Genomic DNA, 20068 nt, shown 5'->3' with positions numbered 1-20068 from the left:
CTCCTTCCAGCAATGCTTCAGCTAAACTTGTGTCAGGAGGGTCCTTCTCTCTCGTCTCCAATGAGGGTTGAGTCACTAGCTCCTCTTTGGTTTCCTCAGTTTGTAACTTCATCTTTACTTCTTTCTCCTCCTTCAGGCATGGCTTCAAATTCTCTGTGTATGCATTAGGTGATTCTTTCATGTTAGTGTCACCAAAATCAACCTTCATGCAGTCCTTCTCTTGATCTATATCATGTGCTGGTTTGAAGACATGGAAGGTAAGTTGTTCATCATGTATTCTCAGTATCAACTCACCTTGCTCCACATCTATGAGTGCCCTGGCAGTAGCTAAGAATGGTTTCCCTAAAATGATCGGATGGAGATAGCTTTCTTCCATCTCAAGAACAATAATGTCCATGGGGATAAAGTACTTCCCAACTTTTACCAACACATTCTCCACTATTTCTACTGCTTGCTTCTGAGTTTTATCAGCTAGTTGAAGGATTATGTCTGTGGATTCTAGCTCATTAATCTGTAACTTCTTCATAAGAGATAGGGACATGAGATTTATGCTTGCCCCCAAGTCGCAAAGTCCTCGGTCAATGGCTGTATTGCCTATAACACAAGGTATGTGAAAACTTCCTGGGTCTTTCTTTTTTGTAGGAAAGTTTTTCTGGATAAGGGTACTACATTCCTTATTCATCACTACTGTTTGTCCCCCTTTTAAGGTTCTCTTCTTAGCTAACAACTCTTTCATGCATTTAATGTAAGTTGGCATCTCTTTGCGGATCTCAAGGAAAGGGATGTTGATATGAAGGGACTTGAATACATCCAAGAACCTAGTGTATGTCCTCTCTTTCTCACTGTCCTTGAGTCTCTGAGGGAATGGTTCTTGCGGCATATAAGGTTTCAGGGTTTCTTCCTTTCTTGGTTCCTTCCTTTGTTCAAAGTTTGTCCCTTGTTCTTTCCCTTCCACCTTCTTCTTTGGGCCTTCTTGGATCTGTCATGATGGCTTGTTAACTCCTTCCTCCAAGATCTCTTCACTTGCAAGGGTAATTGCCTTGCATTCTTCCCATCTCACATTTTTTGTCTCTCCTCTTGGATTCTTCTCAGTATCACTTGGGTTCTTCTCAGTATCACTTGGGAAGCTGTCAGTTGGTTTAGGAATTTGCTGAGACAAATATCCTACTTGAGATTCTAGTTTCTTGATGGTAGCTCCCTGGTTTTGCATGTTAGATCTTACTTCCTCCTTGAATGTCTTCTTATCTTCCACTTCTTTGCAGAGGTTTTCAAGTAAGGATTCAATCCTAGAGAGTCTATCTTCTGATGATGCTGGCATATTGGAGTTTGAGGGTTGAGGATGGCCATTTGGTGCTTGATATGGCTGTTGGAAAGAATTTTTGTATGGGGCTTGGTATGATCTTTGGTTGGGTTGCTGGTAGGTAGAGTTGTTATAGTGGTTGGAGTTGTGAGGTCTTTGGTCTTGGCTTTGGTTTTGTTGGTCTCCCCACCCAATGTTTGGGCGGTTTTTTCAACCAGGATTGTAATTCTTGGAGTAAGGGTCATAGGGTTGTCTTGAAATCCCAACATAGTTGGCTTGCTCCCATTCTCCTCCTTCCTCTGCAATTGCTCTTTCTGAAGTTGGTGGTGCTTGAGTGGTGATGGCTGCAACTTGACTCTTCTCCATGCTTTTGGTGAGATCATCCAATTGCTTGGTGATCAACTTGTTTTGAGCTAGGATGGCATCCATGTAATTGAGCTCTATTACTCCTTTAGTGTTGCTTCTCTCTGAGGTATAGAAATACTCATTGTCTGCTACTGTTTCAATGACATTAATGGCCTCCTATATGGTTTTCTTCTTGTTGAGAGAGCCTCCAGAAGAGTGGTCTAGAGCATTCTTTGAGTCATAGGACAACTCTTCATAGAAGATGTGTAGTTGAACCCACTCATTGAACATGTCAGGTGGACATTTTCTAGTCAATTCTTTAAATCTCTCCCATGCTTCATAGAGTGTTTCACCGTCTTTCTGCCTAAATGTTTGGACCTCAGCCCTCAACCTATTGATTCTTTGAGGAGGATAGAATCTAGCCAAGAACTTGCTTACCACATCTTCCCAAGTTGTGAGGCTCTCCTTAGGGAATGACTCTATCCATTTTACTGCCTTATCTCTGAGAGAAAAAGGAAACAACAGCAGCTTGTATGTATCCGCTTGGACACTATTAGACTTCACTGTATCACATATCCTCAGGAAGGTGGTTAGATGTTGGTTGAGGTCTTCTTGGGCACTTCCTCCAAAAGAACAATTGTTTTGAACCAATGTGACGAGTTGTGGCTTGAGTTCGAAATTGTTGTCACGGATGGGTGCCTTCAGAATGCTTCTCCCATAATTCCCAAGATTGGGATTTATGTAGGAACCTAACACTCTCCTCTTTTGTGGAGCATGGTTACCAGCACCTTCTCCAGCATGATTGTGAGCCTCTTCGTCCATAACAGTGTCTTGGTCTTCTTCCAACTCTTCTTCTCCAACTACTCCTTTGCCTCTTGCTTCCCTCTTTAATCTAAGGAAGGTCCTCTCAGGTTCACTATCAAAAGAGGTTGAAGCTCCTCTTCTACCTGTCATACACTCAGTAAGCAAAAAGGCAAACAGCAAGTGGAAATCACAAACTTAATGAAAATTTATTTAGAGCCATTAATCAAATAGTTAGTGTGGTTAGTGGATTACTTAAGTTGGGAATTAAATGAACAAGGAAAAATAACTGAAAGTGCAAAAGAAAAGAATAGTAAATAACAAAAGAAAAGAAAAGTGTTCAATCTAGTGATCCTCCAATTTAATCATTGTCAATTCAAAATCAGTCCCCGGCAACGGTGCCATAAACTTGATGCACGGAAACTTGTCTCTCAAAAATTTTCCCTCGGCAAGTATACCGAATTGTCGTCAAGTAAAAACTCACAATAGAGTGAGGTCGAATCTGATGCGTGAGCATCTTTCTTACCTTTTCGTAGTGAATTTGCATTTAATTTGTCGAGTTTAATCAAGAATTAATTATCTTTTAGCCACTATGGATGCTACTTTGAGTCTTGTGCAATTCTGTTTATTTTAGGTAGCATTCGGATGAATTTGATGGAGTTTCTGCAAAGAAAGGGAAGAAACCAAGGAGATGACCAGCGAGGAGCGACATGTGTGCGTACCTGACTGACACGTACGCATGACATGCGCCACGTGCTGAATTCGCATAAAATGCTGGGGGCGATTTCAGGCCAAGTTTCAACCTAGTTTTCGGCCCAAAAACACAGACTAGAGCCAGGGGATAGTAGAGACTCAAGGGAGATTCACACAAGAATGGTTATGCCCACTCGAAGTTAAGCGTGGACCCTATGAAGCAAGTGGTTCCCATCCATCAATGGAAGACATGCTGATTGCTTTAATTAATTCTGATTTAAACTTTAATTTTTATTTTAAAATAGGAAAATATATTTTTAGTTTTAGAAGATAGATTTTAAATTAATTAGGATTAGATATAAAAAGGGATCCCAACAGGATTCCAAGGAGTGAACTTTTGGGGATTCCATTCCACAACTACCAAAATACATTTTATCAGAATCCTTATTTTTCTCTCGGAACCATGAGCAACTAAACCGCCAGTGTTAAGGTTAGGAGCTCTATCTATTGTATGAATTTATAATATTATGGGTTAAAGAACTAAATTGGTCCCCTAGGTTTGGGCGTAATTCTGTTTTGGTCCTTAAGGTTTAAAGTGTTCTTTATGAATCCAAAAAAGTTTCATTTAGCATCAATTTAGTCCCACAGTGAGGTCAAAATTAAATAATTAACAAAATGTCCTACATAACAACAGTTCAAGAACAAAATCGATAATCTGGAGAACAAGTACAAGCTCCAGAGGCACAAAATCAACCATTGATGCATCAAAACATTTATTTATCATTTTCTTTTGTTTTATAGAAAATATTTTATATTTATTATAAAAAAATAATAAATAAATGTATTGATGTATCAATGGTTGATTTTATGCCTCTGGAGCTTGTACTTGTTCTACAGATAATCGATTTTATTCTTGTACTGTTGTTATGTAGGATATTTTGTTAATTATTTAATTTTGACCTCACTGTGGGACTAAATTGATGGTAAATGAAACTTTTTTGGATTCAAATAGAACACTTTAAACCTTAAGGACCAAAACAGAATTACGCCCAAACCTAAGGGACCAATTTAGTACATTACCCTAATATTATTTTCTATTTTAATTCATGTTTTGATTTATATTTCAAGGATTGTTTTCGTTCTTTACCTTATGAATTTGGGTGGAACGGAAGTATGACCCTCTTTCTAATTGAGTTCTTGTATAACTTGGAAAAGCTCTTTACTTGAACAACAGCTTGAAAACAAATTCTCCTAAATTTTAATTATCTGGATTTAACGGGATACTTGACATATAATCCTCTTTTATTTGGGTAATTAGGATTTCTGTGGCATATAAACTAGAATTAAACTTCACCCCCTAATTGGAATTAATTGACCAAGGAATTGGCTGTTGATGAATTTTAGAGGAGACTAGAAATGTCTAAGGAATTAGGGTATAGTCACATATAGTTTTCCATGAATTAAATCTTGCATGATTAAAATAGTTAATAAGAAAAGTAAATCCAAAAAATAGATAACTCTGAAGCCTTAACTGTTTCTCCATATTTTATTTCCAACTTATTTACCTGTCTTTCTTTAATATTCTTTCTATTGTTTAATGTCTTTGAACTCTCAAACATTATTTTCTATTTGCCTAACTAAGTTAATTAATCAACCATTATTGCTTAATCCTTCAATCCTCGTGGGATTGACCCTCACTCACCTGAGGTATTACTTGGTACCCGGTGCACTTGACGGTTAGTTTGTGGGTTATAAAATTTCCACACCAAGTTTTTGGCGCCGTTGCCGGGGATTGATAGTGATTAACAACTATCAGTTGTTTGATTGCTTAGATTAGGCGTTCTAGTTTTAATTTTATTTAAAATTTGCTTATTATTTTCGAAAAAAAATTTATTTTGATTTATTTTATTTAAATTTTTTTCTTTTCTCTTAATTTCTTAAATTAAGTTTGGTGTCCCCTTAGTTGTTTTATTCTTCCTAGTTATTTTATTTATTGAGTTTAAATTTCCTTTATGTTCTTTCTTATTTGCTTGCCTGTTTACCACATGGTGCGTTTAATTCTATTTGGTGTTTTGTGCTACGGAAAAATAATGGAGAGAGATCACACGGGTTACTACTCACACCCAAGGAGTGATTCATATTATTATGAATGGGGAAACTACCCAAATTTTGGTTGGCAAAGTTAAAACCAAAGAAACTTCAGTGCTCCATGTTCCAACTATCAATATCAAGAACTACCACTTCCATATTCATACCAAGAACCACCACATCTCTATCCATATCAAGAATCATCATCTTTCTACCCATATCAAGAGCCACTATCTCCCTATTCATACCAAGAACCATCATCTTTTTACTCTTATCAAGAATCATCATCTCCTTCTTATTCATATCAAGAGCCACCATCTCCTCATTGATACCAAGTACCACCAGATCTTGAGTTTCTCATGAAAGAATTCATACATGATATAAAGACGAGTGTCAAAAATGTAGAGAAACATGTGCAGTCGATTATCAAGTCCTAGGAAGAGGAACAAGCAAATTCCTTCCCAAGAGATATAATGCAAGATCCTATAGAAGAAAGTGAGGAAATCAATCAAAGGAGTTCATACTCCATTAAATTAGAGAACTTTCCACCCTTACACGTGGAAGAAAAGAAAGATGCAAAAACAAAGGAGGAAGATACGCAAACAAAGGAGATTGTAAGGGATGGAAACAATTATAGGAATCTACACTCCAATGAAGTAGAGACTGGCATAGATAGTGAGTTTGTTAGCCGACAATTCAAGAAGCTCTTGATGAAGGGTACACTCTAACCACCACACAACACCCAAATTTTGAAATCAAAGAAGTGAAGGAAACCAAGGTAAGCACTGAAAATGGGATTGTAACCAAGAAACAGAAGAAATTATCCATGAAAAAGAGAATGTCAGAAAAAAACAATCCAACCACTACACCAACAAGCAAGGTGAATCAAGTTAATCACAATAAAAAGAAGGCTTGTTCGGAGGAATTTATATCAGGGGGCACTAATTTTCACCTCTCCCCCCTTGGAGACATTTCTCTTAACCAACTGGAAGAAGAGGAAGAAAATTCAACAATTAAGTGTCAAGCTAGGGACATTAAAGAAGCGCTTGTCGGGAGGCAACCCGATAATTTCGTATCCTTAGTTACTTTTCGTAGTAGTAGTTTTTTTACTTATTTCATTTTTTATCGAGTTTTTACTATTTTTCTGATCATGCAGCTATTTTATAACAGGAACCGAACACTTCAGGCGAAAAAAAAACGAGCACACGACGCGCAAGCGTCGCTAACGCGTACGCGTCATATGTGTGTGCGTGAAAAATAAAAGTGAACAGAGAGTTGAGCAGGAGTGGCGCTGGAACTATAATTTTTGCACAAATAAGCCCACGCGTACGCGTCCCTGACGCGTGTGCGTCATTTGTGATTTTCGCCACCCACGCGTGCACGTCCCTAACGCGTACGCGTGACCCTGAAAAATGGTGTAAATGAGTGTATGGCCAGAGAGTTGTGCTGGCCTGGGGCTGGAACTGTGCTAGGCGCACAAACCCCACCACGCGTAGGTGTCCCAGACGCGTACACGTCACTCGAAATTTGCGCGATCCACGCGTACGTGTGCCTTACGCATACGCGTCGCATGCGACGTCCAAATTAAATACCTCAGCACCTAATTTCAAATCATCCACCCCCCAATCCTAATTCTCTCTTATTCTTTTATCCTTTTATTCTTCTTTCCTCATAATAATTATTTTTCTTTGTTTTCAGTTCTTCTTTGCTTAAGGACAAGCAAACCTTTAAGTTTGGAGTTGTCGCTACTCTTATGGCTTTTCTGTTTATTTTAATAGCACCAAAGGGAGATGAATGTTCTTCGTGGGGGAATGAGATGGCCACTAGCATAACTGAGGTGGTTGAGTTCCTTTCATTCTATTTCTCTTCCGTTCTTATTTTGTTGTTTTCTATTTTCTGTTGCTTTGATTGCCTGCATGATCATTAGTAATTTCAGTTCTTAGACTTAGTTTCATTCTATTATTTGTCTCATGTATTGCTCACTGAACTTGAATCTAAAAAGAAAAAGAAAAAGAAGTGATGTATTGCATGAGAAATTAAGATTATATTGAAGAGTAGTCTTATTCACTTACATGTGGTGGTGTTCTCTGTGATTCTGAATGCATGACATGAACAATGCATATTTAAATTTTAATAAAAGAATGTTGATGTACAAGGAACATGGATTTAGAGAATTATTATGATTTCTCTGAAATAAACAAAAATTTAATCCTTGAAGCAAAAGAAACAGCATATTTAAAAAAAAAAGAAAAAAAAGATATAAAAGCAAGGTCCAAGGCTCTGAGCATCAATGACTAGAGAGGTCAGACATGATTAAAAGCTCAAAGAGTTGTTTCCCTAGTCACATGCTTGTGGTGTTCTTATGTCAAGTAATCCTTGAGACATAACATTTAGAGTCGAGATCAATTGCAATTAGCAGAGTATGCCAAAGGCTTTGAGCACCACTGTCTGGGAGTAATTGAAAGAAAAATCAAAACTCCAAAAAGAGTTTCCCAGTTAAGTGCTTGTGGTGTTTCTATGTCAAGTAAAGCTTGAGACAAAACATTTAAAGTCACGGCTAGGCTCAAGGTGCAAAGCACCAAAGAAAAGAAAAAAAATTGCTGTGTTCAATGGTTAAATTGAGTTACAAAGGATCAGAGAATTCATAATATTATCCGGATTCTAATTCTGAATGACATTGACATCCTTCAGATTCAAAGGAGAGTGAGATGCCAAAACTATTCAGGATTGCAGTTGTAAACCCCACTATAAGAAGAGATATGAGCTTAATCGAACTCTTATTCTCATGCAAATTCACATCCTAAGGTTATATTGGTTTGGTTGCTTGAGGACAAGCAACAATTCAAGTTTGGTGTTGTGATGCGTGAGCATCTTTCTTATCTTTTCCTAGTAAGTTTGCATTAAGTTTGTCGAGTTTAATCAAGAATTAATTATCATTTAGCCACCATGGATGCTACTTTGAGTCTTATGCAATTCTGTTTATTTTAGGTAGCGTTCGGATGAATTTGATGGAGTTTCTGCAGAGAAAGAGAAGAAACAAAGGAGATGACCAGCGAGGAGCGACGCGTGCGTGTACCAGACGCGTACGCGTGATTTGGAGCTTTCCATGGCGACGTGTGCGCGTACCTGACGCGTACGCGTGAAAAGCGAAGTAGCTCAGCGACGCGTATGCATGACTGACGCGTACGCGTGGCATGCGCCACGTGGTGAATTCGCAGAAAACACTGAGGGCGATTTCAGGCCAAGTTTCAACCCAGTTTTTGGCCCAGAAACACATACTAGAGCCAAGGGATAGCAAAGACTCAAGGGAGATTCACACAAGAATGGTCCCCATCCATCAATTGAAGATATGTTGATTGCTTTAATTAATTCTGATTTAAACTTTAATTTTTATTTTAAAATAGGAAAAGATATTTTTTTTAGTTTTAGAAGATAGATTTTAAATTAATTAGGATTAGATATAAAAAGGGATCCCAACAGGATTCCAAGGAGTGAACTTTTGGGGATTCCATTCCACAACTACCAAAATACATTTTATCAGAATCCTTATTTTTCTCTCTGAACCATGAGCAACTAAACCTCCACTGTTAAGGTTAGAAGCTCTATCTATTGTATGGATTGATAATATTATTTTCTATTTTAATTCATGTTTTGATTTATATTTCAAGGATTGTTTTCGTTCTTTACCTTATGAATTTGGGTGGAACGGAAGTATGACCCTCTTTCTAATTGAGTTCTTGTATAACTTGGAAAAGCTCTTTACTTGAACAATAGCTTGAAAACAAATTCTCCTAAAATTTAATTATTTGGATTTAACGGGATACGTGACATATAATCCTCTTTTATTTGGGTAATTAGGATTTCTGTGGCATATAAACTAGAATTAAACTTCACCCCCTAATTGAAATTAATTGACCAAGGAATTCGCTGTTGATGACTTTTAGAGGAGACTAGAAAGGTCTAAAGAATTATGGTCTAGTCACATATAGTTTTCCATGAATTAAATCTTGCATGATTAAAATAGTTAATAAGAAAAGTAAATCCGAAAAATAGATAACTCTGAAGCCTTAACTGTTTCTCCATATTTTATTCCCAACTTATTTACTTGCCTTTCTTTAATATTCTTTCTATTGTTTAATGTCTTTGAACTCTCAAACATTATTTTCTGTTTGCCTAACTAAGTAAATTAATCAACCATTGTTGCTTAGTCCTTTAATCCTCGTGGGATCAACCCTCACTCACTTGAGGTATTACTTGGTACGACCCGGTGCACTTGCCGGTTAGTTTGTGGGTTATAACATTTCTGCACCAGAATCCCACAGGGATTGATTGGTTGATCAACTTTAATTGGAAGGGTGTTCTAGTTGAACTAAGCAGATTTGAATTTGGAAGTGCAGAAAATTAAATGGCGAAAAAGTAAATTGCATAGAATGTAAATGACTAAAAGTAAACAACTAAAATTAAAGTGCAGAAGCTTAAAGTGTAAGAAAATAAATGGGAATAGGTTGATGAAGCATGAAAGTAAATAACATAAAATAAAGAGAATGGGTAGATCAGAAATGGGGAATTCATTGAGCTTAGGAGATGTTGCATTCTCCGGATCAAGTTCATTCTCATCTCTTCCTCAATCAATGCATTCATTGATCTCCTTGGAAATCTTACATGATTGGATCCCAATTCCTTGGTAATCCAATCTCTCGAAGCTTGAACAATTGCCCAATTCCTTGATTTAATTGCTCATGGGAAGAGATGAAGTGTGGTCACTGATTATACCACATGTATTTCCAGATCAAAGTGTTGGTAGGATTAAATGTCATAATATCCATCCAAACTCCAATCCGGTCCAACATGAGAAAGCAATTCTAGCATAATCTCCTCATTCCTCTCCCAATGTTTCGAGGAGATCCAATTATAGGTAATTTATTTTCCAAGATAATTACCCGATTAGATGAAGTCCGAATGCTTTCTAGCAAAATCAGGAGAAAAGAAGGAAGAAGAGAATGAAAACTAATTTTGATCCATTGAATTACAAAAGAGCTCCCTAACCCAATGAAAGGGGGTTTAGTTGGTTATAGCTATGGAAATGGTAAGTGAAATTGGAAAATACATTGCTACAAAACTAAAAATGAAAAGAAAGTAAATTGGCAGAGTTACAGTACTCAGTCCTTAAGCCCCCCCTTTTCCAACTTAAGATCTATCCTATTTATACACTTTCTTCATTCAGTCTTCAAGTACATGGACTGGGCCTTTTTTACATTGTTGAAGCTAGTTGACAGTGGCCTTTAGTGACCTTGATGGAGACGTTTGGAAGTCAATGTTCATGCTTTGTATTGGTGCCATTCTATATTGGAATGGGATTGACGTTGGAGTTCAACGTTTGGGCTCAAACATTGGGTTAAACATTGCCAAACAAGGCTGGGGCGTTGGCCCTCACATTTACCCCAACGTTGGGCTTAACGTTGGACCTATAGTTGGAGTTCAACGTCGCTCATCCACGTGTACGCGTGCCTTACGGGTGTGCGTCGATTGTCAAAGTTCCTCATCCATGCGTACGCGTGCTACGCGCGTACGCGTCGTTTCACAATCTTTCTTGGAACTTTATCGCATACGTTGGACTCAAGGTTGGACCCAACATTGGACCACCAATGTTAGTCTGCCCACGCATATGCGTGCTATACGCATGCACATCGATAGCCTGAAATATACATCCATGCGTACGCGTCATACACGCGTACGCATCGTTGCATATTTTCACAATCTCCAATCCTTGATTTTATCGAGTACGTTGGAGGGAATGTTGGACCACCAACGTTGCCTCCAATGTTGCCACTCTTTTAGCCTCAACGTTGGACCCATAGTTGGAGTCCAACTTTGGCTCCAACTATGGTCTCTTGATTTACGTTGGGGTCATAGTTGGAGTCCAACTTTGGCTCCAACTATGAACCTTCTTTATACTCAATGTTTGAGGTAGTTTGTGGTCCAACTTTGGGCTCAAGTGTTGCCTTCTTTTATAGTTTGAGTCATAGTTGGAGTCCAACTTTAGCTCCAACTATGAACCTTTCTTTGGCCAACGTTTGAGGCAAAGTTGGAGGCCAACTTTGGCTCCAACTTTGCACCCCTTTTAGCATGCACGTTAGACCTAATGTTGGAGCACCAACTTTGGCTCCAACGTTGGTCTCTTCCTTTTTCCTTCAACGTTTGAAGCAACGTTGGTGAGCCAACTTGGGCCACCAGCGTTGCTTCCTCTTGATTCTTTCCGTGGCCCTCTTTGTTCTTCCTTCCTTTGCTTCCTTTCCACCTATCATCAAACACAAACTTGCATCAAAGTTTGCTATAATTCACAAGGTAATTGCATCATTTAATTATTAAGTAAAATTGGCATAAAAACCTCATGAAAAGCACATAAATAACCATGTTTGATTGAATCAAGGGATGCATGCAATTCTTATCCAAATGCTTACTTATAGCTCAAGAAAGTGCAAAAAACCTAATGAAAACAAAAGAAAAAGGCTAGTGAAACTAGCTTAAGATAACCTGGCATCACTTGCCTACTTCTATATGTAGCAGAATGAATCCATGCAGGAAACATCAAGTGATTTTATTAAGAAAACCAAACTATGGACTAAGAATTAAAAAATTGTTAAGTAGCTTCTCTGATTATTTAGAACTAGTGACTAATCATGCTGAGGGATGTAATGTGTTCTTAGTAAAATCTGTGGTGGAATACCAAACTTAGAATTACACATTCACCCTTGAATTATTCTGGTGTCCAACACCAAACTTAGCTCCTTACAATGCAGAAAAATCTACTCAACTCTTTTTATTGAAAGAGTTAAGAAAAGAAAACTACCTCCGGTTGGGTTGCCTCCCAACAAGCGCTCTTTTATCATCACTAGCTTGACGGTTGTCCTTCATTAGGGCGGATGATGATCATAGTGCCTTAGTCCTTCCCCTTTCACTGTGAGCTTTTTCCCAGTATCATTCTTGATGACTTCCACATGTTCAAGTGAGAGGATTTTGTTCACTGTATAATATCCAAAAAATGTGGGAATGTTTCCATTGGTTGGTAGGTTAGCATCACTTTATCCACTGGTGAGAAACCTTCAGTCGGAACTTTCTTGTTTTTCCATCCTCTTGGCACTTTCTTCTTGGAATTTCTTTCTTTTCCAGGAGGTGATTCATGTTTTGGGGTCTCAATTTTTAGGAGATCTTTGTTGAGAATCTCAAATACAGGCTTTGGTTGTAGTTCCTCCTTTATTACTTGAGCTTGTTGCACCACTTCTACCTCTTCTTTTCCTTTCCAGCATGAGCTTAAGTGCATTGAGAGTGTCTCATCAAGTGCCTCTATCAAGTTTGGATCTATGGAACCAATCTTCATACACTACTCCTCTTGGATGGAGTCTTGCAAATTCTTGAAGACATGGAACATTATATGCTCTTCATGCACTCTTAGCATCAATTCTCCTTTTTCAACATCTATTAATGCTCTGCCTGTAGCTAAGAAAGGTTTCCCTAAAATGATGGGAGTGTTGTCATCTTCCCCCATGTCTAGGATGACGAAGTTAGCTGGGAAAAAAAATTTGTCCACATTTACCAGTACATTCTCTACAACCCCAAGTGCTTGCTGAATGGATTTGTCCGCCATTTGGAGAGCTATCTGTATGGGTTTCAATTCATGAATTTGAAGCTTCCTCATCAAGGATAGAGGCATCAGATTTATGCTTGCACCAAGATCACAAAATTCTCTCTCAATCATCATGTTGCCTATTGTGCAAGGGATATGAAAGCTCCCTGGTTCTTTCATCTTCTTTGGCAACCTTTTTTCGATGATGGGACTACACTCCCTGGTCATCACAACTTTTTGTCCTTCTTTCAAGGATCTTTTCTTTGTCAACAACTCCTTTATGAACTTAGCATATAGTGGCATCTGTTCTAGTGCTTCAATAAAAGGGATGTTGATGTACAGTGTCTTGAATATCTCCAAGAATTTAGAGTATTGCTTCTCTTTATTCTCTCCCTTGAACCTTTGAGGGTATGGGAGCTGTTCCGAGGGTTACTTGAAACTGTAAGTCGACCTCGGATGAGACCTGCTGTACTAGTCGGAGCTGTTGCGTCCGACTTGTTGGACTTGGCGGTGCTGCTGATCCTTCGTCACCGGAGGGTGGTGGTACCTGCAAGAGATTCCGATGCTTAAGTTAGCATGTGCTTTAGGCAGGTTTTTAGTAGAATCAGAGTATAAGTTATACCTGGGTGCTCTAGTGTATTTATAGTAGTGTGGAGTGATCTTCCTTTGAGATAAGATAGTTATTTTATCTTTAAGGGTAACCGCCTTTATCCTTTCTAGGCTTTGACTGCCTTTAGATTGGGTCGTGTCCCTTCGTTTGGGCCTGCTTGGCCCTTTTAGTCAATTTGGCCGAACTCTTTTAAGAAGAGGTTAGGGAACCCTACCCAAGGAGGTCGGTCGCTTCGTCTTTAATCAGCCCGGGTCGCATAGCTCGACCCAGGGTATGAACAGTGCCCCTTCTTGAGCGCGGTCTTTTTGAGGTCGTGTCCTTTTCAACTTCGATCCCTTCTTGTATCTCATTTTGAATTTCAAAGCCTCCTCTTTCAGTTTCTATTCTCTTTGCTCGTTGCAACTTCTTCTTTCTCCTTACCCTCTGTTTTTACGTCTTCGTGCTTCCCTTTTCTTTGCTCGAAAAGCGACTGTTGGCGTCATTTTGGTCGTCATTTCGGTCTCTGTTCGGTTATCGTCCCCTCTCCTCTGTAGGTTGGTTTTTTTTCTTCTCTTTTTTACTTTCCCCGCCACTCTTTCTATATTCTTGTGTTGTTGTATTTAAAAGTTTGCATCTTTCTACGTGGTTGTGTTTGATCATTGCTGTGATGTACGTGAAAATGCTATTTTAGGGTTTTTTTGGTTTGTCGCTTGTCCCTGTCCCTTTTTCTCATATGACTTTTGTATACGTAGATCTATTTCTTTGAATTTTGTAGCCTTGAAATGATAAGAAGGTTGTATCTTTTGATGATTCCTGTGCAATCTTTTTGATGATGATGGATTTCTTGTTGATTGTATGAAGTGTCATTTTGCCAGAGAAGAATTGATTTCTTTGTGTCTTCTGTGGAGAGGTGTTGTCAATTTTTCTTTTTTTTTTCGAGTTTCTGCCTTGTTACTGCCTCCAAAGAGTTCCCATGGATCTTGGTGTGAGTCCTGGGGTTTCCCTTTTTACTGTTGTATCTGACTTTCGATATTCGTATGTATTTGTCCGAGTTGTCTTTATATTTGTCCGAGTTGTATGGTAGTAACCCCTTTTTCTTTTCTTGTAGGAATATTTGACCCATGTCTTCTCGCAAAAATATTGTCCAAATGTCTACTAAAGTCCCGAATGGCATGTCTGACTGGCTGGATTCTATTGTTTTGATGTGTGTCACTGTGGTTGATTCTGAATATTGTGTGCGACTTAGGAGGCACCATAGGATCTGTAGTAGTAGGGACCAGGAGAAATATTACGAGTTGGTGTCGCCTGACCCTGAGGAGAGGGTTTGTTTTCCTTCCCTAACTCAGGGGCAACGTCTCTTCTTCTATGCGTATGACTACTTTTTTAGCCAATTGAATATTACCATTCCTTTTACCTCTTTTGAGACTGAACTGTTGTGGTCTTGTAACGTAGCTCCTTCTCAACTCCATCCGAACTCATGGGGTTTCATAAAAATCTTTCAATTGTTGTGTTAGGAACTGGATGTCTGACCTTCTCAAACTCTCTTTCTTTATCTTTTTGTCTTGACGAAACCTGGTGTAGCTAAGAAGAAGGCTTCCTAGATTTCTTTCTGGGCTGCCCAGGGAAAGAAAGTGTTCTCCATGTATGACGAGTCTTTTAGGGATTTTAAAAACTATTATTTCAAGGTCCGAGCTGTTGAAGGAGCTCGGCCTTTCTTTTTGGATGAAAATAACGAACCCACTTTCCCTCTGTGCTGGCAAATGAATGTGGTAGTGACTAGGTATTCGTTGGAAAGTTTGGATGAGGTCGAGCAGGCCTTTGTGCATGTGTTAGAGGAAAATTGGGGGGAACCTCCCCATCTCGACACGAAGAAGTTCTTAGGGGATCCCTCCATTCTTCGAGCTGAATTGGGTAGTTGTCGACTTCTTTGTTTATTTGTTTGTTTTTCAATCCATTTTGATCCCTACACAGTGGCATCTGTGGCAACCATCTCGGAGCACATGCTCTCACAAAAAAAGTACTCTGAGCCAGATTCTATTGGCCAACTTTATAAAAAGAAGCAATGGAATTTGTAAAGACATGTCCACCATGTCAGAAGCATGCCAATTTTCACATCGACACACCAGAGGAGCTCATTAGCGTAACCTCACCTTGGCCATTTGCAAAATAGAGACTCGGCCTCCTTGGACCCTTCCCCCAAGGATCAGGACAGGTCAAGTTCCTCATCGTTGGGGTATATTACTTTACAAAGTGGATTGAGGCAGAGCCCCTAGCTAACGCCACTTATTAAAGAAGTCGAAAATTCCTATATAAAAACATTGTCACAAGGTTTGGGGTTCCATACTCCATCACCACAGACAATGACACTCAGTTTATAGACGCAGGCTTCAGAAAATTGGTGGCCGACTTGAAAATAAAGCACCAATTCAAATCCGTAGAACACCTCTAGGCTAATGGACAAACAGAAGCTGCCAACAAAGTCATACTGGCTGGGTTAAAATAGAGATTACAGGACGCGAAGGGAGCCTGGGCTGAAGAGCTTCCACAAGTCCTATGGGCATATCGGACAACTCCACACTCCACCATAAAGGAATCAACTTTCTGATTAGCTTACAGAATGGAGGTAATGATCCCAGTGGAGGTCGAAGAAGGATCACCCAGAGTGATCCACTACAGTGAAGAGGCCAACTCCCAACTTCAAAGGGAAGAACTCGACCTACTTCCAGAAATCTGAGAAAGAGCTCGGATCAAAGAAGAGATGTTGAAACGTCAAATGGCCTCAAGATACAATCAGAAGGTAGTACAGCGAAGCTTTGCCAACAACGACCTCATCTTAATCCGAAATGATACCGGAACAAGTCGACCGGGAGAGGGGAAGCTAGCAGCTAACTGGAAAGGACCCTACCAAGTCACAAAAGTACTGGGAAAAGGCTACTACAGGGTGTCTGAAATAGAAGGGCGAGAGCTACCAAGGTCGTGGCATGCCTGCAACCTAAAAAGGTATTATAGTTAGAGGTAATAAAGATCTTAGGTCAAGGTACACTCTTTTTCCTGAAAAGGTTTTTTAACGAGGCGCCAAGCCAAGATCTATGAACTACCTAACTTAGAAGGGTAAAGCGCCCACATGTATATATTTGCATATTTTCTATTTCGAATAAAGTTTTTTCAGATTTTCTACAAATCCTTTTTCAAGACACATTAATCTGAAACGCAAAAAGTCATCGCCCGATTATAAAGCTACACATCGGCAGAAAGTGAAAATCAAATTCACTGCTCGATCATGGTAAAGACCAACAAAGATGAAAACCGAATTCATCAAAGGTCGACCAAGCGAGGATCAAAGTCAATTTCTACAAAATTGGCAAGATGAAAAGTGGCAAAAACAGAATAATGTAAGAAGTTATCAAAAAGTGATCCATAAGAAAGGACCTGACAAGGTCTTAATAAAAATGGGTTGCTAAAAATAACTTAAAGATGGACCGACATAAAGAAGTCAGACCAGTCGATTACAACAACAAAAGTTATAAAAAATAAATCCCTAGAAAGAGGCCTGGCCAGCCCCAAAAAAGAGGATTACTAGAAATAACTTAGAAGAGACCGAAATGATAAAGTCGGCTTAACAAAATCACAAAAGTTATAAAAAGTAATCCATAAAAAGAGACCTGACAAGGTTCGGACAAAATGGATTACTAAGAAATAACTTAGAAGGGACCGAAATGACGAAGTTGGCCCAGCAAAGCTACAAAAAGTTATACAAAGTAATCCATAAAAGAGACCTGACAAAGGTCCAAATAAAATGGATTACCAAAAATAGCTTAGAAGGGACCGACATGCAGAAGTCGGACTAAAGCTATAGAGTTATAAAAAGTAAACCTCAAGGGATTACTAAAAATAATTTACAAAGACATCGATCGACAGAAGGTATGAGCAATAAGGGACTCCAAATTGGACCCAGAAAGCCATAACCTCAATAGAATCAATCTACAAGTATTAAAGTACAAAGACAATCAAAAGTGGTTAGAAAACAAGATTCCAACACCCTGAAGATTCCTGGAAAGTGCTAAGCAAGCAACCGACAAGCATATCGCAAAGTAACAAGGTTGTTATAATAACAGACTCAAGAGGCCGCTTGAAGCCGACCCCAATAGCTTGAGAAACTACTTTGTTTTTCCTAAATAAAGTTGCTAAAAGAAAAGCAACTAAAAATATCCAAAGTCAAATAGACCACCAGCTATAAAATAAAGAGTTCAAAAGCCCACAGACCGGGCTATACATTATACATCAGAGAAAAATATAAAGGATCCAAAGACTTCCCAGTAGTAGTATCTTGGGGTGAAGGAGGACGAGTCTAAAGGGGTACCGCATCTACTGTCCCATCATCCCGGTTCAGGATCTGTACGTCAGGATCGGACTCAGGCTGACCGACCTTAGCTGCTGGAGTTGAGGAAGGCGGGGCAACAGAGGCTTTGGCAGATGGCACAGGAGGGAGATCCACATCTACATCATCATCATCAGGGTCGTCAGGGACAATCTTACCATCTTTTACAATGTTGTCCAAGCTAAATAGGGTGAGGTCGAGCTTGGGCGCGAGAACTCGAAACTGATCCTTCAAATTCTCATAAGCAGCATTCACACTGCCTACAAGATGACCCTGGAGTTCGGCATAGTCAGCTCGAACAGATTCTAAACTCTCCCTAAGATCCATCATCTCCCCAAAAGTCAAGACATAGCTCTCCTTATGCTTCAGCGCCATATCCTCAGCAAACTTTGCAGAAGTCACAGCAGCAGTAGCCCGGGTCTTCTCACCCTCCAACTCTTTTTCTAGCCTCACCACCTTCACCTCAAGCTCCTCCTTCAAACCCTTCATCCGGTCGAACTCCGATCTGGCATCCTCCATAAAAGCCTTTGTTGCATGAATAGGAAGATCTTGGGCAGTCCGGTATAAAACTACTCCCATATGTGCCATCTTAATGCTACTCTGAGTAATAAAGTCCAAATGACGAAGAAGAGAGACATCGTCAGTAGGAATAACACCATAAGGAGCAATCTGCTGATCAACAAACCCAACGGCATCAAAGTCAGGAGCATCCAAATTGAAGGGCTCGATAGTCCTCTGTCTTTTTGGAGAAGGGCCAACAGTAGAAGAAGTAGCAACAAAAGTCGGGGGAGGATCAACTAAATGGACCTGAGGAGTTGGAATCATCCTCCTCGGCCCAGTAGAGCTCAAGATTAGCTTCTTAGGAGGAATTTGAGAAGATCCCTCCCCGGCAGCTTTTGCCGAGATGTTCTGAGCGGCGATGGCCTTTCTTGCCTTCTTAAAGGCCCTCATGGAGTCATTGTTTTTAATCATCTCTAAAAACAACATACAGCAAGAAACCGAGTTACAAATAGGAAGGGAAAGGAATAAACTCGACAAAAATAAACAAGCACAACAAATACAAAAGAAGTCGACCACTACATAGTAACAAAAGCTTGCTCAATTTCATCCAACATCTTCCAAGTATACCTAGACACCACTACATTCTTTTGCCATTCTAAAGGAAAGCTAGGCTCGCCATTCTCATCCAAAAAGAAAGGCCGAGCTCCTTCAACAGCTCGGACCTTAAAAAAGTAATTCTTAAAGTCCCTAAAAGACTCATCATATATAGAAAAAACTTTGTTTCCTTGGGCAGACCTAAAAGAAATCCAAGAAACTTTCTTTTCGGTAGTCCCAGGTTTGGTCAACACAAAGAGGTAAAGGAAGAGAGTTTGAGAAGGTTTGACATCAAATTCTTGGTAAAGCAACTGAAAGATCTTGATAAAGCCCCACGAGTTCGGATGGAGCTGGGATGGAGCTACATTACACGACCACAACAAGTCGGTCTCAAAGGAGGTGAAAGGAAGGGTGATGTTCATTTGGTTGAAAAGGAAGTCGTATACATAAAAGAAGGGGCGTTCCCCCAGGGTCAGAGAAGGAAAGCAAACCCTTTCGTCAGAGTCAGGTGCCATTAATTCATAGTTTTTCTCCTGATCCCTACTACTACAGACCCGGTGATGTTTTCTAAGCTCCACGATATACTCAGAATTAACTACGGAAACCCACATCAGGACGAGGGAGTCCAACCAGTTGGACATACCCTCAGGGACCTTGGAAGACGTCTCAATAATATTTTTGCGAGAAGACAAGATCAACTAGTCCTATAGTAAAGAAAAAGAGAGACGGATTACTAAAATAAACAACTCGGGCATAACAAAGAAAATAGCTCGAAGGAAAACAGACACAATAGCAAAAGGAAACCCCAGGACACAACCCAAGGTCCAGGGTCATCCTTTGGAGGCAGTGACAGAATAAGGACTTAGAAAAATCTGCAAGGCTACATCCCAACAAAACTCTCAGCAAAGAATCCTCTTCCAACAAGCAACACTCTAAGAAGAAAATCGTAAAATCATCAGAAAATATCAAACATCTAAACATGCAAAGAAGTAATCATCAAGGGCACAACCTTCTCTCAAAATCAGACGGTTCAGCATTTTAAAATGGAAATCATCAAAGGCGCAAACCAAGAAGATACAAGCAGAAGATAATATCAGCAGTCAAAACCCTAACTAGCAGGAAAGCACGAAAAAAGTTATGCGCAGCAAAGGAATT

General features: G+C 39.5%; 1 non-coding gene across 1 annotated transcript; it reads left to right on the top strand.

Annotated features, from left to right (window-relative positions):
- The first annotated feature begins 1934 nt into the window (after positions 1–1934).
- Positions 1935–2038, top strand: LOC112745698 (small nucleolar RNA R71). The gene has a single exon (XR_003173612.1). It is a non-coding gene; the product is annotated as a small nucleolar RNA R71 (small nucleolar RNA).
- Positions 2039–20068: the final 18030 nt, after the last annotated feature.

Source organism: Arachis hypogaea, chromosome 14, assembly GCF_003086295.3.
Source record: "Arachis hypogaea cultivar Tifrunner chromosome 14, arahy.Tifrunner.gnm2.J5K5, whole genome shotgun sequence".
In the NCBI taxonomy this organism is placed as follows: Eukaryota; Viridiplantae; Streptophyta; class Magnoliopsida; order Fabales; family Fabaceae; genus Arachis; species Arachis hypogaea.
Note: the sequence above shows the minus strand (reverse complement) of the source record. Positions and strands in the feature narration are given on the sequence as shown.